Below are 17,565 nucleotides of genomic sequence, written 5' to 3'. Positions count from 1 at the left end.
TAGGGGGAAGCAGCCTATATCCTTGGAATAAAGGCGTAGGTTGCTTGGCCTAAGTCAGAGTGCCTGTATTGACAAAGTACTGAAAAGATTCAGTATGAAAGAGTCCAAGAAGGAATTTCTTCCGATGTCACATGGTGTTTATCTATCTAACGAATTGTGTCTTAGAACACAAGATGAGAGAGATAGGATGAAGAGGATCCGATATGCATCAGTAATAGGATCCATCATGTATGCCATGCTATGTACTCGGATTGATGTCTCATGTGCTTTGAGCACTTGTAGTAGATATCAATCGGATCCAGGTGAACATCACTGGATGGCGGTCAAGAATATTCTTAAGTACCTGAAGAGGACTAAGGATATGTTCTTGGTTTATGGAGGGGAAGATGAGCTCACTATAAGAGGATACAGTGATGCTAGTTTCCAAACAGACAAAGATGATTATCGATCGCAATTAGGGTTTGTATTTTGTCTCAATGGGGGTGTAGCGAGCTGGAAGAGCTCCAAGCAAAGCACTGTAGCGGACTCTATAATGGAGACTGAGTATATTGCATTATCAGATGCGGCCAAGAAGGAAGTATGGATTAAGAAGTTCGTCACTAAACTTGGTATGGTTCCCACGATTGTTGATCCAATAGACATTTATTGTGATAACAATGGAGCAATTGCTCAAGCCCGGTAACCATGGTTCTATCAGAAATTCAAACACATACTTAGACGATTCCATCTCATCAAAGAAATAGTTGACAAGAAAGATGTGTAGATCTGTAAAGTGCATACTAATGACAATCTCGCAGATCCACTGACAAAGCCTCTGTCACAGTAGAAGCATGAAAGACACTTGAGATCATTTGGTATTAAATACATGAATGATTAGCTGCAGTGCAGTGGGAGATTGTTAGAGTAGATGCCCTAGAGCTAATCAATTATTGTAAACTTGACTTTGTAATAATGTTCATTAATCAATAAAAGGCATTTTATACTATATCGCGTAAATCATCATTGTATGTATTGATAAATGTCCTTAGAATGGTAGAACTGTGACGAGGGTATCAAGTGTTTCAAATCTTGATAGTGAGAACCTTATGAGCATATATGGTGGCCATTCTAGAAACGTCCGTAGCCCTAGTATTATTCTGAACTAAGGGCACAGATAATACAGTAAGGCTATCATAGTGTTGAATGACCCTGTCGAAAGGCAGTGACGGATCTCAATTGTCAAGGTTATTTGGTGACAACCTGGTGCAACACGTGGGTGCTTGCTGTAGGCAAGTTCACTGGACTAACCTATTAGAGGATTCCATATGGATGGTAACCCTAGTGTCTATGGAAGAAATCCTCTAACAAATGGTGGCGCATGTGATCCTTAGACTTGAGATCATGTAATGCCCACTTTGAGGTATGTCTTTGATTTATGTTTATTTTGCCCTTAGTGTGGTAAATTGGTGCTTGGCTAAGTTTGTATGTTGATATGGTTGTGTGAATGCCCTAAATTTGATGAAGTCTTGGCAAATTTTGGAAATGCAGACTTCGCCGCGGCGAAAAAGAATCGTCGTCGCGGCGATGTAGGCTTTGTATTTTTTCGCCGAGGCGACGAGCTGGTTGATTTTCCTTGTGAAGTTTCTAAAGAATTTTTCATAGGGGTGAAGTGACCATTCTAGCCCTAATTAGCAAAAAAGTGGGGAGTGAAATGCAAGGAAATTTCATGGAGAATAATTTAGAATGGGCGTGAATTTGCAAAGAATGAAAGGACAAGGATGGAATTTTTAAGAAAGTGTAAGGGCAAAATGGGAAAGAGTGTTTATTTATATGAGCTAAAAAGGGTTTAGCCTAAGAAACCCTCCCATTCTCTACACCTCATACACTTCTACTACTCTCCATTTCTCTCAACTCTTTATCCATTTGCTAAAGGAAATTGAGGGCTTTTGGTTGGATTTTTATAAGGATGTGATCCTAAGCATCGAGAGGTAAGGATTCCTATTCTAAACATAAGATTAAGTTGTGTTAATGTTGAATTCTTATTAAGTTTATGCTTAGGGTTTAAGAGGAAGAACAAGTCTAACAAGATAAAGGGTTTCTTGTGGAACTACTCAAGCCAAAGGTAAGTAAATCCAACCCAAGCTAAGATTTAAGCAATCAACTAATTTGATATGCATGTATGTGCTTATGAGTTGAATTTGATTGGTGAGAATGTGACTATTGATGAGTAAATGGCTCTTAATGAGTAGATTTGAGAAGTAGAGTTGAGATTGTGGTAACCAAGTGAAGTTTGGTTGCATGTAGAAAGAAATTAAGTAGAATATTTGAAGTGCTTTTCTTGGCCATGTTTAGATTTATTGTGGAGGAGTTTTGCTCCATGAATGGATGATTAAAGAAAGAAGTAGAGATGTATCAAAAATAGAATTAAAGTATGCATGCATGATGTTTGATGAAATGCCTAAGAGAAGCTTTAGCATAAGTAGAGAAACTTATTTTTGTGCAACATAGCATAATTGCATTGCATAATTGCACTTAAGAAAGAAACATAAGCATGACCCATCCCTATGCATAGACTTACATATGCATGAGAACCTAAAGAAAGAATAAAGAAAAAGAAAGAAAAGCATTAAAGAATTAAAGAAAGAAAAAGTGTTAAAGAAGAGAAAAGAATTGGTTGTTGCGATGGGGAACCCGTGAGTGCTAAGAATAAGAAATTCCCACATACACGCCACCTTAATTGAGTGGCATAAGAAGAAGAAGAATTTGTATGACCCGTAAGAGTGTATGTGGATGAGGGTTGTAGCAAGAAGAATTCCTACATGCACGCCACCTTAATTGAGTGGCCTAAGAAGAAAGAAAGAATTTGTTCGGTCCGCAATAGTGCATGTAGATGAGGATTGTACTCACTCACAAGGCCAGGGTTCCGAATCCATGCATCAACCAAGTCTGATCGGTAAAGAAAAGAAAGAAAGAATAAGAATGAGAATGAGAAAGCGTGAACAAGCAAAGAAAATAAAAGAAAAGAAAAACAAGAAAGAAAAAAGGAGCTTGAGCAAGAAAGAAAAGAAAGAAAAGAAAAGAAATAGAATAAGAAATCGAAAAGAAGAAAGAAAATGCATTTTTTATGCATTATTGCATATGCATTTCATTCATGCATATCACCATGACTTTTCTCATGATTAGAAAGAAAGAATTAGAAAGAAAGAACAGAGAGAAAGAAAGAATAGGGAGACTTAGAAAGAAAGAAAGAGTAGTGAAAATTAGAAACAGAGAAAGAACTAAGAATGAAGAAGAAGAGAATTAAGTAAGGAAAGAACCAAAGAAGAAATTGCGGGGATAGAAGAGATTACGGATTTACTTACTAAGCATTTTTGTTCTCACCCCGTTGTTTCCCATGTTTTGTAGGAAATAGGTGAGCAGTGGTTAGAGGGACATCGACAAGCAGAGAGAAATGGCATTACTGTCCACTGTTGTAAAAGGTTTTTTATATATATATTATTTTGCTATGTACAGAATAATATATGTTTCGTAAAGAAAATTTTTGGGCCCATCTATTTTTCATTTGCTATAAATATACTTTTATCATAGTATATTTTTCTAGTATACTAGTAGAAAGAAGTTATCACAGATCACTGGAGCACCTTGTGCATCGATTGGTGTAGTTTGACACTAGCCTAACGCAGTTCTATTCAGAGTTGTCAATACGATGGTGATTGGCCGCATCAAGGAGCGTATCAAGACTATGGTGGATAGACAGAGGATTCATTACTCCCGGGTACTGGAGAAGTTATCTCATGGCGCAATTCAGTAAATGGCAATGACACTAAGACTGTGGCCACAGTGGGATTGAGTTGTTACTCTATCCAGTTTATAATACAGGTCATTGGTCCAGTAACTAAATACACAATATCGAGAGTAACCAAAGGTTGACACTATTTCTATACCTCGGACTCATCGAGATAACGAATGATGAAAGGATTGAATTATACGGTAACCATATCGTTGATAGGTAGCTGCTTCACTGAATCTGAATCTATCGGATGGCCATGATGTCTTGCTAGGGACCAATCTTGGTTTGTGTGTAGTGAGATGATTCATTGGTGTTAATCGCGATACTACACACTGCTGGTATGATAAAGAGCCTACGGGTCACACACATAGAAGATAATTTAAGAACCAGTTTGTAAGAAGGGTGTTTTCGTCTTTTTAGGCGAAAAGGTATTTTGGTAATTTCACAGTGCAATTAAATTTGCTGAGGTCATAGCCTTTATTTAATTTGTTAATTAAATTAAATAAGTGAAATTATATTTAAATATGTGTTCGCATATATTTAAATGAATTATTGTTATTGTTAAATGTTAATAAATGAAATATATATATTAATTGAATTTAATTGAAATAACAATAATAATTAAAATTAAAATATCTTAAAGGGGCTGTTTGGATACAAGAGGTGTTTGGGTTGGAGCCCAAGCCCATTCCATGATGGAATAGGGCAAAGTGTGCACTATATAAATCTAGCACTTTGTGAATTATTTAATTAATTGATTCATTCATTGAAAACAAATATTCCAGCCCCTTTTCTTCTCTCTCACACCAGATTTCTTTTGTTTGAAGAAAAATATTTCATTTGATTTTCATCTTGGTTCTTAAAGGCTAAAGAGGATCTAGCAAATCCCTATTTAGTTCCTTGAGGTTGTCTTTGTGTGGACTACATTGGTTCGATCCTACACACTTGGGTCGGTAGCGAAACCCATTCTGAGACAAATTGGAGGAGCCTCCAAACATGGGTATGGTTTCTTAACCTTGAGCTGTTTTTCTGCAGATTTTAACATGTTGTATAAAATTTGTACCTTGATCTTGGTTCAAAGGACCGATCTATAATGTTTAAATAATTTTTTTTTGTTTTCGCTGCCATGTATGATCGTTTCCTAACAAATCTGTCCACCGTTCAGGGGAACCAGTACATGTCGGAAAGGAATGCTATGCTCCGCACTATGGATTTCCAGAAAGCCGAGCTGGAAAAGAGGGGAGAGGAGGTCAAAGAGCTCTAAAGGATAGTAGTTAGGCTTACCAAAGAGGCTGGCGAGAAAGAGCTGGAGCTACGAGTAAACTTCGAGTGGGCCTTGCAAGCAAAGAAGAAAGAACGAGGTTGTGGGAAACCACAGAGAAGCAGAGGTGGGCACTTGAGGCGGAACTTGAATTGTCCCAAGGGCGCCTCGCTTCGTTAACCAAAGAGATGAAGCGACAAGAACTGGAAATTGAGAGGAGAGTCGTTGACTGGTCGATTCAGTCCATTTATGCCCTACAAACAAAGAATCCGAACATAGACCTCACCGATCTCTCGGATGACTACCAGAGGATCCTTGCTCCCATGGCGTAGGCTGACAAGGAGGAGGAAGGTCAAGGGCCTTATCCAGAAGACGATCATCCGGAGGAGTATGTCCCGGAGGAACCGATAGCTGACCAGGCGATCGATGACCAACCTGGAGACACCGAGGTCGTACCTTCAGGGTCTGGGAACAAAGACCAGTGATTGTTTCTGCGTTTCTTTTTTACAACCATGCATGTGCTCGTACATTTGTATTTGCTCTTACTTTTAATAAATAGAAAGATTATTTCTTAAATCATTTGTGAACACTTATAATTTTTTGTGCCTTACAAACATTACACATCTGGACGTAAAGTAGTTTTCTAACTGTTTGTGATAGCACTTATAAATTTTGTACTACACAAATATTACATATGCGAATAGAAAGGCAAACAAATGCGAGGAACAATATTACATAAGAGTGATCTTATTTACAAAGCCTAAAAGAGAAGTCTTTACAAGGAAATTAAAGAGCGAGTTCGGAATTACTTATAATAGGGGTGAAGATGTTCAACATTCCAAACTCATGGTACCTAGGAACCATTGAGCCTATTTAGGTGATAAGTCCCCGATCGTATCACCTTAGCGATGCGGTATGGGCCTTCCCAGTTTGGCCTTAATACTCCCGTACTTGGTTCCCTTGTACCGAGAAGAACTTCTTTCAGAACCAAGTTGCCGACCTGGAAGTCTCTTCTCCTGACTTTAAAGTCGAAGAATCTTTTTGCGCACTGCTGGTAGGCTGTTATCCTTAGTTGAGCCTTGTCGTGATATTCTTCAACTAAGTCTAGACTTGCACGCATAAGTGTTTCATCGTCTATTTCATTGAACAGGTCTCTCCGAAGTGAATTAGTCCCTACTTCAACTGGGATCATTGCCTTGCAGCCATACGCTAGCGAGAAGGGTGTTTTTGAAGTAGAGGTTCTCAGACTTATCCTGTATGCCCATAGGAATTCTGGGAGGTCATCGACCCAATTGCTCTTGGCAGCGCCAAGCTTAGCTTTTAGAGTATGCTTGATGGTTTTATTGATAGCTTCAACCTGACCATCGGCTTGCGGTCTTGCAACTAAGGCAATTTTTTTATGTATCCCCAGCTCATCTCAAAACTGCTTGAATTCCTCCTTATCAAACCGTTTCTCATTATCAGAGATGAGAGTATGAGGAATTCCATAGTGGCACACTATATTTTTGAAGACGAAGTCCTTGAGCTTCTTGGTAGTGATCGTGACCAATGGTTCAGCTTTCGCCTACTTGTTGAAGTAATCCACCACAACCACTACATACTTGATCCCTCACTTTCCAACTAGCATGGGTCCAATAAGATCAATCCCCCATATGGAGAATGGCCAAGGGCTGGTCATGGTTATCAGCTAGTGGGAAGGAGCTCGCGGTATGTTCGCGAGCCATTGACATTTGTCACACTTTTTTACAAAGTTGAAGGCGTCTTCTTGAAGTAGGGGCCAATAGTATCCTTGACGAACAACTTTGTTGGCAAGGGATTGTGCAACGATGTGATTACCATAGATCCCTTCATGTATCTCTCTCATGATATAGTCTGCTTCCTCATCAGTCACACATCGAAGGAGAGAGGCACTAAACCCTCATTTGTACAACTGATCCCCTATGAGTGTGTAACGAGCAGCTCTGGTTCACAAGGTTCTTGCTTTAGTCTTGTCATTGGGCAAGGTCCCATCTCGGAGATACTGAATAATTGGGGTCATCCAAGAAACAGACTCGGTCGTGACCACGGCCTGTTCAGGCGAGCTGATACTTGGGATCTCTATGTACTGAATAGGAATACTTTTTAGTGCATCCGAGTCTAGCGACGAGGCTATTCTTGCCAAGGCATCCGTAATAGAATTATTGTCTCTAGGAATCTGTGTGATCATGAAGTGCCTAAAAGACTCGAGCGTGGCCTTTGCTTTTTTCAGATAACTGATCATGTTTTCTTCCTTGGCTTGATACTCCCCCAAAATATGATTGACAACCAGCATGGAGTCGTTGTGAATACTGATCGCAGTTGACCCCATTTCCCTTGCCAACTGCAGTCCAGCGAGTAGTGCTTTGTATTCGGCCTCGTTGTTTGTGGCTTTGAATCCAGACCAAAGGATGCCGTGGATGTGAGTCCCTTCGGGACTAAGGAGGAGAAGGCCTGCACTGGCCCTCCTCCTGTTCGAGGAACCATCAACATAGAGGCTCCAAGTCAATAGATTTCGGACAGTTTCCATGCATTGTAACTACAACATGCAATGGTAGCAAGTGCACTAGTCGCACAAAGTAATAAAGTGATGAGTGAGTATCGTTCCCATGAGGATTGATTGTTAAGCACTAATTTTCCTAAGTGTTTTTCAAGTTGGAGAAAACTGAAATTGTTTGGATTAATGGGAGATTAGAAAATAAACTAAAAACAAAAACTTACTAAGTATTAAAAACTAATTAATGAAAACAAGAATTTAAAGCAAGAGTAATATCAATTTAACAAACGGTTAGGGTTTTGACTTCATTCGGACTCTATGGATGAATTTTTACAGATNCAAACGTGCGTAAGGTTTCTAAACTCAAGATTAATTTTTCTGCAGATTTCTACTTTGATATAAATTGTAAAATTATACCTTGATCTTGGCTCTTTGGAATGATCCTTGTATTATTATTTTTGTTTTCCACTGCGTATATGGATCGTTTCCTAACATTTTGAAAACAAAGTCTTTGAGCTTCTTGGTAGTGATCGCGGCCAATGGTTTAGCTTCAGCCCACTTGGTGAAATAATCTACTGCAACCACAGCATACTTGACCCCCTCCCTTTCCTGCTGACATGGGACCAATAAGATCAATTCCCCACATGGAGAATGGCCAGGGGCTAGTCATTATTATCAGCTGATGGGAAGGAGCTCGCAGTATGTTCGCGAACCGCTGGCACTTGTCACACTTTTTTACAAAGATGAAAGTATCCTCTTGAAGCAGGGGCCAGTAGTACCTTTGACAAACAACTTTGTTGGCAAGAGTGTGATTACCATAGATCCCTTCCTGTATCTCCCTCATGATATAGTCTGCTTCCTCGTTAGTTACATATCGGAGGAGAAGGGTGCTAAACCCTCGATTGTATAACTGATCTCCTATGAGTGTGTAATGAGCCGCTCTGGTTCGCAGGCTTCTTGCCTCAATTTTGTCATTGGGCAAGGTACCATCTCGGAGATACTGAATAATTGAAGTCATCCAGGAAGCTAATTCCGTCGTAACCACGGCCTGTTCGGGCGAGCTGATACTAGGGACCTCTATGCATCGAACAAGAATCTTCTCTAGAGCATCTGAGTTCGGCGACGAGGTTATTTTTGCTAAGGCATCCGCTACAGAATTACTGTCTCTAGGAATATGCGTGATCGCAAAGTTCTTGAAAGACTCGAGCGCGACCTTAGCTTTCTTCAGATAGCTGATCATGTTTTCTTCCTTGACCTGATACTCTCCCAAAATCTGGTCAACAACCAGCATGGAATCATTGTAAATACTGATTGTGGTTGAACCCATTTCTTGTCAACTGCAGACTAGCAAGTACTGCTTCATACTCGGCCTCGTTGTTGGTAGCTTTGAACCCAAACCGAAGAATACCGTGGATACGAGTCTCTTTGGGACTAAGGAGGAGAAGACCTGCCCAATCCCTTTTCCTGTTCAAGGATCCATCGATATAAAGACTCCAGATCAACAGATTTTGAATAGGTTCATGGGTGACTTCGCTGGACTGTTGCTCGTGTTCCTGAATCGGTTGCTATTAAAACTCCGAAATGAAATCAGCAACAGTATGCCCTTTAATGGTCGCTTTCTGTCTGTACTGCAGATCGAATTGACTTAGTTCCAATGCCCGCTTGAGCAACTTTTCTGAAGCCTCTGGCTTTTGGATGACCTACCTGAGGGGATAGTTGGTTAATACATGGATAGTGTAGGCATGGAAATAAGGTCGCAACTTCTTGGAGGTGATTAGCAGGGCATAAGCTAATCGCTTCATTTCTAGATACTGCATTTCGACACCCAGCAAACGCCTGCTCATGTAATATACTGACCATTAGACTTTGCTTTCCTCCCAAATTAGAGCTGCACTGACCGCATGTTGAGAGACGAATAGATACAGGAGAAGAATTTGTTGAGGGAGTGGCTTGGACAGGAAATGTGGTTTTCCGAGGTGCTCTTTAATGTTCTGGAAAGCTTGTTCATAGTCCGGAGTCCACTCGAACTTTTTATTGGCCCTGAGTATATTAAAAAATGGTAGGCAGTAATTTGTTACCCTTGATATGAAGCGATTAAGAGCCAATATTCGCCCATTAAGACTCTGAATCTGTTTTCGGTTGGTCAGGCTGCTTATATCAAGGAGAGTTTGGATCTTTTCGGGGTTAATTTCTATTCCCCTCTGGTTAACATGTACCCCAGGAATTTTTTCGAGGATACCCCGAATGAACACTTGAGAGGATTAAGCTTCATTCTGTACCTTCGGTGTATGCAGAACATCTCAGGGAGATGCGCTATGTGATCTGAAGTGACATGCGACTTGAACAGCATGTCATCCACAAAGACTTCCATTTAATTTTCTATCTACTTAGAAAACATTCAGTTAATCAGCCGTTGATAAGTCGCCCTAGCGTTTTTCAGGCCAAATGGTATAACCTTATAGCAATACAACCCCCGATCTATAACAAAGAAGGTATGCTTTTCGTCCGACGCGTACATCAGAATCTGATTGTATCCCGAGTAGGCGTCTATAAAACTTAGTAGCTCGTGCTCGGAGGTGGCATCGATGAGCTAGTCGATTCTTGGCAAGGGAAAGTTGTTCTTTGGACAGGCTTTGTTGAGATCGGTGAAGTCAGCGTAGGTTCACCATTTGTCGTTGGGCTTCTTTACCAAGACAGGAATAGCAACCCAGCTCGGGTAAAGTGCCTCTCGGATGGACCCGTTTAAGAGGAGGTTATCTACGTCATCTTTTAAGGCGGCATACCGCTCGGAGTCCATTACTCTCTTCTTTTAGTGAATTGGTCTGACTTCACTGTCAATATTCAAGGCATAACATATGATGTTTGGGCTGATCCCAACCATGTCAGCATGAGTCCATGCAAATACGTCAACATTTTCCCTGAGGAAGCCTGTCAAGTCGCTGGCAAGCTGAGGGCTAAGATTACTCCTGATCTTTAACACTCGAGTTGGCTCGCTTTGATCGATCGACACCTCAGATAGATCCTCGATCGGCCTATTATGAGGGCATTCCTGGATGTAAGTATCCATGTCATCCTCAACCGGGCCAAGCTATGGCTCGATCCTGCTGATTGCTATTGCATGCTTGAGGATGCCAACCGACGCTCCTTTTCCCTTGTACGCCATCTACACTATCCTTACATAACAGCCGTAAGATGTGCGTTGACATCCACTTTCTTCCCCTATCCTTGTCGGGGTGGGGAACTTCATCTTCAGATGGTATATTGAGGTGACTGCCTTGAAGTTTCGTAGTAAAGGTCGCCCCAATATGCCATTGAAAGCGAAAGGATAGTCTACCACTAGAAACTCAATCATCTTGGTCATCTCATTCATTTCGACCAACGTGACCGAGAGGGAAATCGTCCCCTTGGGGATCAAATGATCTCCGGTGAAACCATACAGAAGGATAGAGGTATACTTCAGGTCTGCCTCGTCTAGTTTCATCTTCTCGAAGGCTTGCTGAAATAGGATATTCATGGCGATTCCATTGTCCACCAACATCCTATGGACTTCGCATCTACCTATCTCTAGCGCGATGACAAGAGCATCATCGTGGGGATGATACAAGTCGCATCGCGTCTTTCTCAAAGAAGGTGATTTCCTCCTCCCTACGAACCTTGGCGGGTCACGGCGTCGTGCTCATGACACTTATGGGGTCATGATGAGCTTCCCAAGCATACCTCTCCTGGGCACCTCGAGAATTCCTTACGAGGTGATGAGGTGCGGTCCTCTAAAAATGATCCCCACACTATAGAGACCTTTGCGACCACGACACTTTTTCCCTGGTTCCTCCTGATTTTTCTCCCAAACGGGAGCTGAGTCATCGACAAATTCTTTGAAGTGCCCATGTTTAATAAGGTCCTCGATTGCTTGCTTGAGGGCCCGATACTCATCGGTGTGGTGCCCATTACCTCGATGATAACTGCAGTACTTTTTATTGTTTTTGGCTGAGGGGGGATTCTTCATGGGCTCAGGCTCCCCGAGCAAACCGGCCTCCTTTTATTTATCCAGAATATCTGATACCGAGGCATTCAGTGGAGTGTACTGACTCTTATCGCGATTGCGACGAGGCACTGGGGTATAGGATTTCTTAGGCTCATACTGCTGCTTCTTTTCTTGTCGCTGATCGTCATTAGCCCATCTACGATCAGCCTTCCTATTCTCTCCTTGGTTGGGAGCACTACCCGAAGGATCGGGGTCGTGGCGACTGAGAGCGACCACGAAATTCTCAATGCAGAGATACTCTTCAGTAAGGTTGTAGAAGCGAGTGAGGGAAACATCGTCCTCAGACTGCAGTTCCTTCCACAAGTTTGTATGCTAGCAAACTCCCGTAATGATGAGAGTCCGAACAGACTCTTTGGGAGTATGAGCAACTTTATGGAGCTCCCTAAGGAACCTATCTATATAAGATTGAAGGGGTTCACCCCTCTCCTGCCGTATATTGCTCAGGTAGCTTAACGGCATTGAGAACTTCATGTTCGCTTGGAAGTGTCTCAGAAACGTTGAGCTCATTTAAGGCCATGAGCCGACTGATCCCGCTGGGAGCGACCTGAACGAACACTTGGCATGGTCAGAGACTTGGTGGAGTTCCATGAGGTCGTTGAACTCGTATAAATGATCATGCGGATCAGAATTTTCGTCGAATACTCGTATGTCGAGCATTCTGAATCTCAACGGGAGAGAGATAGCTAACACTACCAAAGAAAAGGGAGACCCATCTGCAACCTACCTTTGCTAATTTTGCTGAGCTTTAAACTGATCCAGAGCTCGCTGTAGCTCCTCAATCAATCACTTTCCGCAACGTGGGTTCGACCCTCAAGGTTACAGTTGAGGAAAGACCGCAAGTCAAACTCTTCCTCACCTTGGCCGAGAGCCCCGACCAATCTCGACACACGTTGGCTGGAGTCGTGTGATGGTATCAAGGGATTCGGGGAGTCTTCCCGACCTCCACGGTGGTACGAATCGACCCGCTAATGGGAATCTCCCTGCCTTGCACCTTTGTGGGCGTGCTCGTGTGACTTGGCATGGGACGGCTCATGCTGCGGCATATCGTTGAGTCGCAATGCCACAGGTATTCTACCCGAGACGCGATCGACATTCGCTATTCCCTCGGAGCCCTTGGGTCCGCTGTGTGCCACTTGCTTTCCCTTTCTCTGAAGCGCTGCAGTGCGCGCGGCATGGGCTTTTGCCCTTTTCTGCGCTTTCACGTGACTTGCAGGTGTTTTTGGCGGTGGCATCGCCTCATTGGATTCAAGTGGCATGACCCGATGTAATCGGTCTAGCATTCGGCTGACCATTTGAAGAGTATTATTAAACCTCTCCAAGTAGCTCATGACAGTTGGGTCGGGCTGTGAGCTTGAAAGGATATCCCCAATGATGTTCTACTGGACTGGTGGCACTTCGGGAGAAGTGTCCTCTTGTACTTAGGGAATAGCTTCATTACCATGACCAGTTCGCTTAGATTCGAAACAGCAAGCCATCTGCTGTTATGGGACCGATCAGTCAGAGATTCCTTTGATGAAAAGTAGGTACTAAATCAGACCTTCTTTTTAGCACCAAACTGTTGATGCTGGATTTTGACGTTAACTACTCGCACGTGTAAAATGCTAAAAGGACTTAGAAGTCACACGTGATATAAAAAAGGGTAAATAAGATAAAGGGTGAAGAGCAATGTTTAAAGTGGTTCGGATGCTCAAAAGCGAATCCTACGTCCACTACTATTGTATCGACATATTCGGGCGCGCGATACTAGGGACCTCTATGCATCGAACAAGAATCTTCTCTAGAGCATCTGAGTTCGGCGACGAGGTTATTTTTGCTAAGGCATCCGCTACAGAATTACTGTCTCTAGGAATATGCGTGATCGCAAAGTTCTTGAAAGACTCGAGCGCGACCTTAGCTTTCTTCAGATAACTGATCATGTTTTCTTCCTTGACCTGATACTCTCCCAAAATCTGGTCAACAACCAGCATGGAATCGCTGTGAATACTGATTGTGGTTGAACCCATTTCTTGTCAACTGCAGACTAGCAAGTAGTGCTTCATACTTGGCCTCGTTGTTGGTAGCTTTGAACCCAAACCGGAATACCGTGGATACGAGTCTCTTTGGGACTAAGGAGGAGAAGACATGCCCAATCCCTTTTCCTGTTCAAGGATCCATCGATATAAAGGCTCCAGATCGACAGATTTTGAATAGGTTCATGGGTGACTTCGTTGGACTGTTGCTCGGGTTCCTGAATCGATTGCTATTAAAACTCCGAAATGAAATCTGCAACAGTCTGCCCTTTAATGGTCGCATTCTATCTGTACTGCAGATCAAATTGACTTAGTTCCAATGCCCACTTGAGCAACTTTTCTGAAGTCTCTGGCTTTTGGATGACCTACCTGAGGGGATAGTTGGTTAATACATGGATAGTGTGGGCATGGAAATAAGGTCGCAACTTCTTAGAGGCGATTAGTAGGGCATAAGCTAATCGCTTCATTTCTAGATACTGCATTTTGACGTCCAGCAAACGCCTGCTCATGTAATATACTGACCATTAGACTTTGCTTTCCTCCCAAATCAGAGCTACACTGACCGCATGTTGAGAGACGGATAGATACAGGAGAAGAATTTGTTGAGGGAGTGGCTTGGACAAGAAAGGTGGTTTTCCGAGGTGCTCTTTAATGTTCTGGAAAGCTTGTTCATAGTCCGGAGTCCACTCGAACTTTTTATTGGCCCTGTGTATATTAAAAAATGGTAGGCAGTGATTTGTTACCCTTGATATGAAGCGACTAAGAGCCGATATTCGCCCATTGAGACTCTGAATCTGTTTTCGGTTGGTCAGGCTGCTTATATCAAGGAGAGTTTGGATATTTTCGGGGTTAATTTCTATTCCCCTCTGGTTAACATGTACCCTAGGAATTTTTTCGAGGATACCCCGAATGAACACTTGAGAGGATTAAGCTTCATTCTGTACCTTCAGTGTATGTAGAATATCTCAGGGAGATGCGCTATGTGATCTGAAGCGACATGTGACTTGAACAGCATGTCATCCACAAAGACTTCCATTTAATTTTCTATCTGCTTAGAAAACATTCAGTTAATCAGCCGCTGATAAGTCGCCCTAGCGTTTTTCAGGCCAAATGGCATAACCTTATAGCAATACCACCCCTGATCTATAACAAAGAAGGTATGCTTTTCGTCCAACGCGTACATCAGAATCTGATTGTATCCCGAGTAGGCGTCTATAAAACTCAGCAGCTCATGCTCGGAGGTGGCATCGATGAGCTAGTCGATTCTTGGCAAGGGAAAGTTGTTCTTTGGATAGACTTTGTTGAGATCGGTGAAGTCAGCGTACGTTCACCATTTGCCGTTGGGCTTCTTTACCAAGACAGGACTAGCAACCCAGCTCAGGTAAAGTGCCTCTCGGATGGACCCGTTTAAGAGGAGGTTATCTACGTCATCTTTTAAGGCGGTATACCGCTCGGAGTCCATTGCTCTCTTCTTTTAGTGAATTGGTCTGACTTCACTGTCAATATTCAAGGCATAACATATGATGTTTGGGCTGATCCCAACCATGTCAGCATGAGTCCATGCAAATACGTCAACATTTTCCCTGAGGAAGCCTGTCAAGTCGCTGGCAAGCTGAGGGCTAAGATTACTCCCGATCTTTAACACTCGAGTTGGCTCGCTTTGATCGATTGACACCTCAGATAGATCCTCGATTTGCCCATTATGAGGGCATTCCTGGATGTGAGTATCCATGTCATCCTCAACAGGGCTAGGCTGTGGCTCGATCCTGCTGATCGCCATTGCATGCTTGAGGATGCCAACCGACGCTCATTTTCCCTTGCACGCCATCTGCACTACCCTTACATAACAGTCGTAAGATGTGCGTTGATATCCACTTTCTTCCCCTATCCCTGTCGGGGTGGGGAACTTCATCTTCAGATGGTATATCGAGGTGACTACCTTGAAGTTTCATAGTAGAGGTCGCCCCAATATGCCATTGAAAGCGAAAGGATAGTCTACCACTAGAAACTCAATCATCTTGGTCATCTCATTGGTTTCGACCAACGTGACCGAGAGGGAAATCGTCCCCTTAGGGATCAAATGATCTCCGGTGAAACCATACAGAAGGATAAAGGTATACTTCAGGTCTGCCTCGTCTAGTTTCATCTTCTCGAAGGCTTGCTGAAATAGGATATTCATAGCGCTTCCATTGTCCACCAACATCCTATGGACTTCGCATCGACCTATCTCTGGCGCGATGACAAGAGCATCATCGTGGGGATGATACAGTCGCATCGTGTCTTTCTCAAAGAAGGTGATTTCCTCCTCCCTATGAACCTTGGCGGGTCATGGCGTCGTGCTCATGACACTTATGGGGTCATGATGAGCTTCCCAAGCATACCTCTCCTGGGCACCTTGAGAATTCCTTACGAGGTGACGAGGTGCAGTCCTCTAAAAATGATCCCCACACTATAGAGACCTTTGCGACCACGACACTTTTTCCCTGGTTCTTCCTGATTTTTCTCCCAAACGGGAGCTGAGTCATCGACAAATTCTTTGAAGTACCCATGTTTAATAAGGTCCTCGATTGCTTGTTTGAGGGCCCGATACTCATCGATGTGGTACCCATTACCTCGATGATAACTGCAGTACTTTTTATTGTTTTTGGCTGAGGGGGGATTCTTCATGGGCTTAGGCTCCCCGAGCAAACCGGCCTCCTTTTATTTGTCCAGAATATCTGATACCGAGGCATTCAGTGGAGTGTACTGACTCTTGTCGCGATTGCGATGAGGCACTAGGGTATAAGATTTCTTGGGCTCATACTACTGCTTCTTTTCTTGTCGCTGATCGTCATTAGCCCATCTACGATCAGCCTTCCTATTCTCTCCTCGGTTGGGAGCACTACCCGAAGAACCGGGGTCGTGGCGACTGAGAGCGACCACGAAATTCTCAATGCGGAGGTACTCTTCAGTAAGGTTGTAGAAGCAAGTGAGGGAAATATCATCCTCAGATTGCAGTTCCTTCCACAAGTTTGTATGCGAGCAAACTCCCGTAATGATGAGAGTCCGAACAGACTCTTTGGGAGTATGAGCAACTTTATGGAGCTCCTTAAGGAACCTGTCTATATAAGATTGAAGGGGTTCACCCCTCTCCTGCCATATATTGCTCAGGTAGCTTAACAGCATTGAGAACTTCATGTTCGCTTGGAAGTGTCTCAGAAACGTCAAGCTCATTTAAGGCCATGAGCCAACTGATCCCGCTGGGAGCGACCTAAACCAACACTTGGCATGGTCAGAGACTTGGTGGAGTTCCATGAGGTCGTTGAACTTGTATAAATGATCATGCGGATCAGAATTTCCGTCGAATGCTCGTATGTCGAGCATTCTGAATCTCAACGGGAGAGAGATAGCTAACACTACCAAAGAAAAGGGAGACCCATCTGCGACCTACCTTTGCTAATTTTGCTGAGCTTTAAACTGATCCAGAGCTCGCTGTAGCTCCTCAATCGATCACTTTCCGCAACGTGGGTTCGACCCTCAAGGTTACAGTTGAGGAAAGACCGCAAGTCAAACTCTTCCTCACCTCGGCCGAGAGCCCCGACCAATCTCGACACACGTTGGCTGGAGTCGTGTGATGGCATCAAGGGATTCGGGGAGTCTTCTCAACCTCCACGGTGGTACGAACCGACCCGTTAATGGGAATCTCCCCGCCTTGCACCTTTGTGGGCGTGCTCGTGTGACCTGGCATGGGACGGCTCATGCTGCGGCATATCGTCGAGTCGTAATGCCACAGGTATTCTACCCGGGGCGCGATTGACATTCGCTATTCCCTCGGAGCCCTTGGGTCCGCTGTGTGCCACTTGCTTTCCCTTTCTCTGAAGCGCTGCAGTGCGCACGGCATGGGCTTTTGCCCTTTTCTGCGCTTTCACGTGACTTGCAGGTGTTTTTGGCGGTGGCATCGCCTCATTGGATTCAAGTGGCATGACCCGATGT

This window comes from Pistacia vera, unplaced genomic scaffold, assembly GCF_008641045.1.
Source record: "Pistacia vera cultivar Batoury unplaced genomic scaffold, PisVer_v2 Contig666, whole genome shotgun sequence".
NCBI lineage: Eukaryota > Viridiplantae > Streptophyta > Magnoliopsida > Sapindales > Anacardiaceae > Pistacia > Pistacia vera.
Note: the sequence above shows the minus strand (reverse complement) of the source record.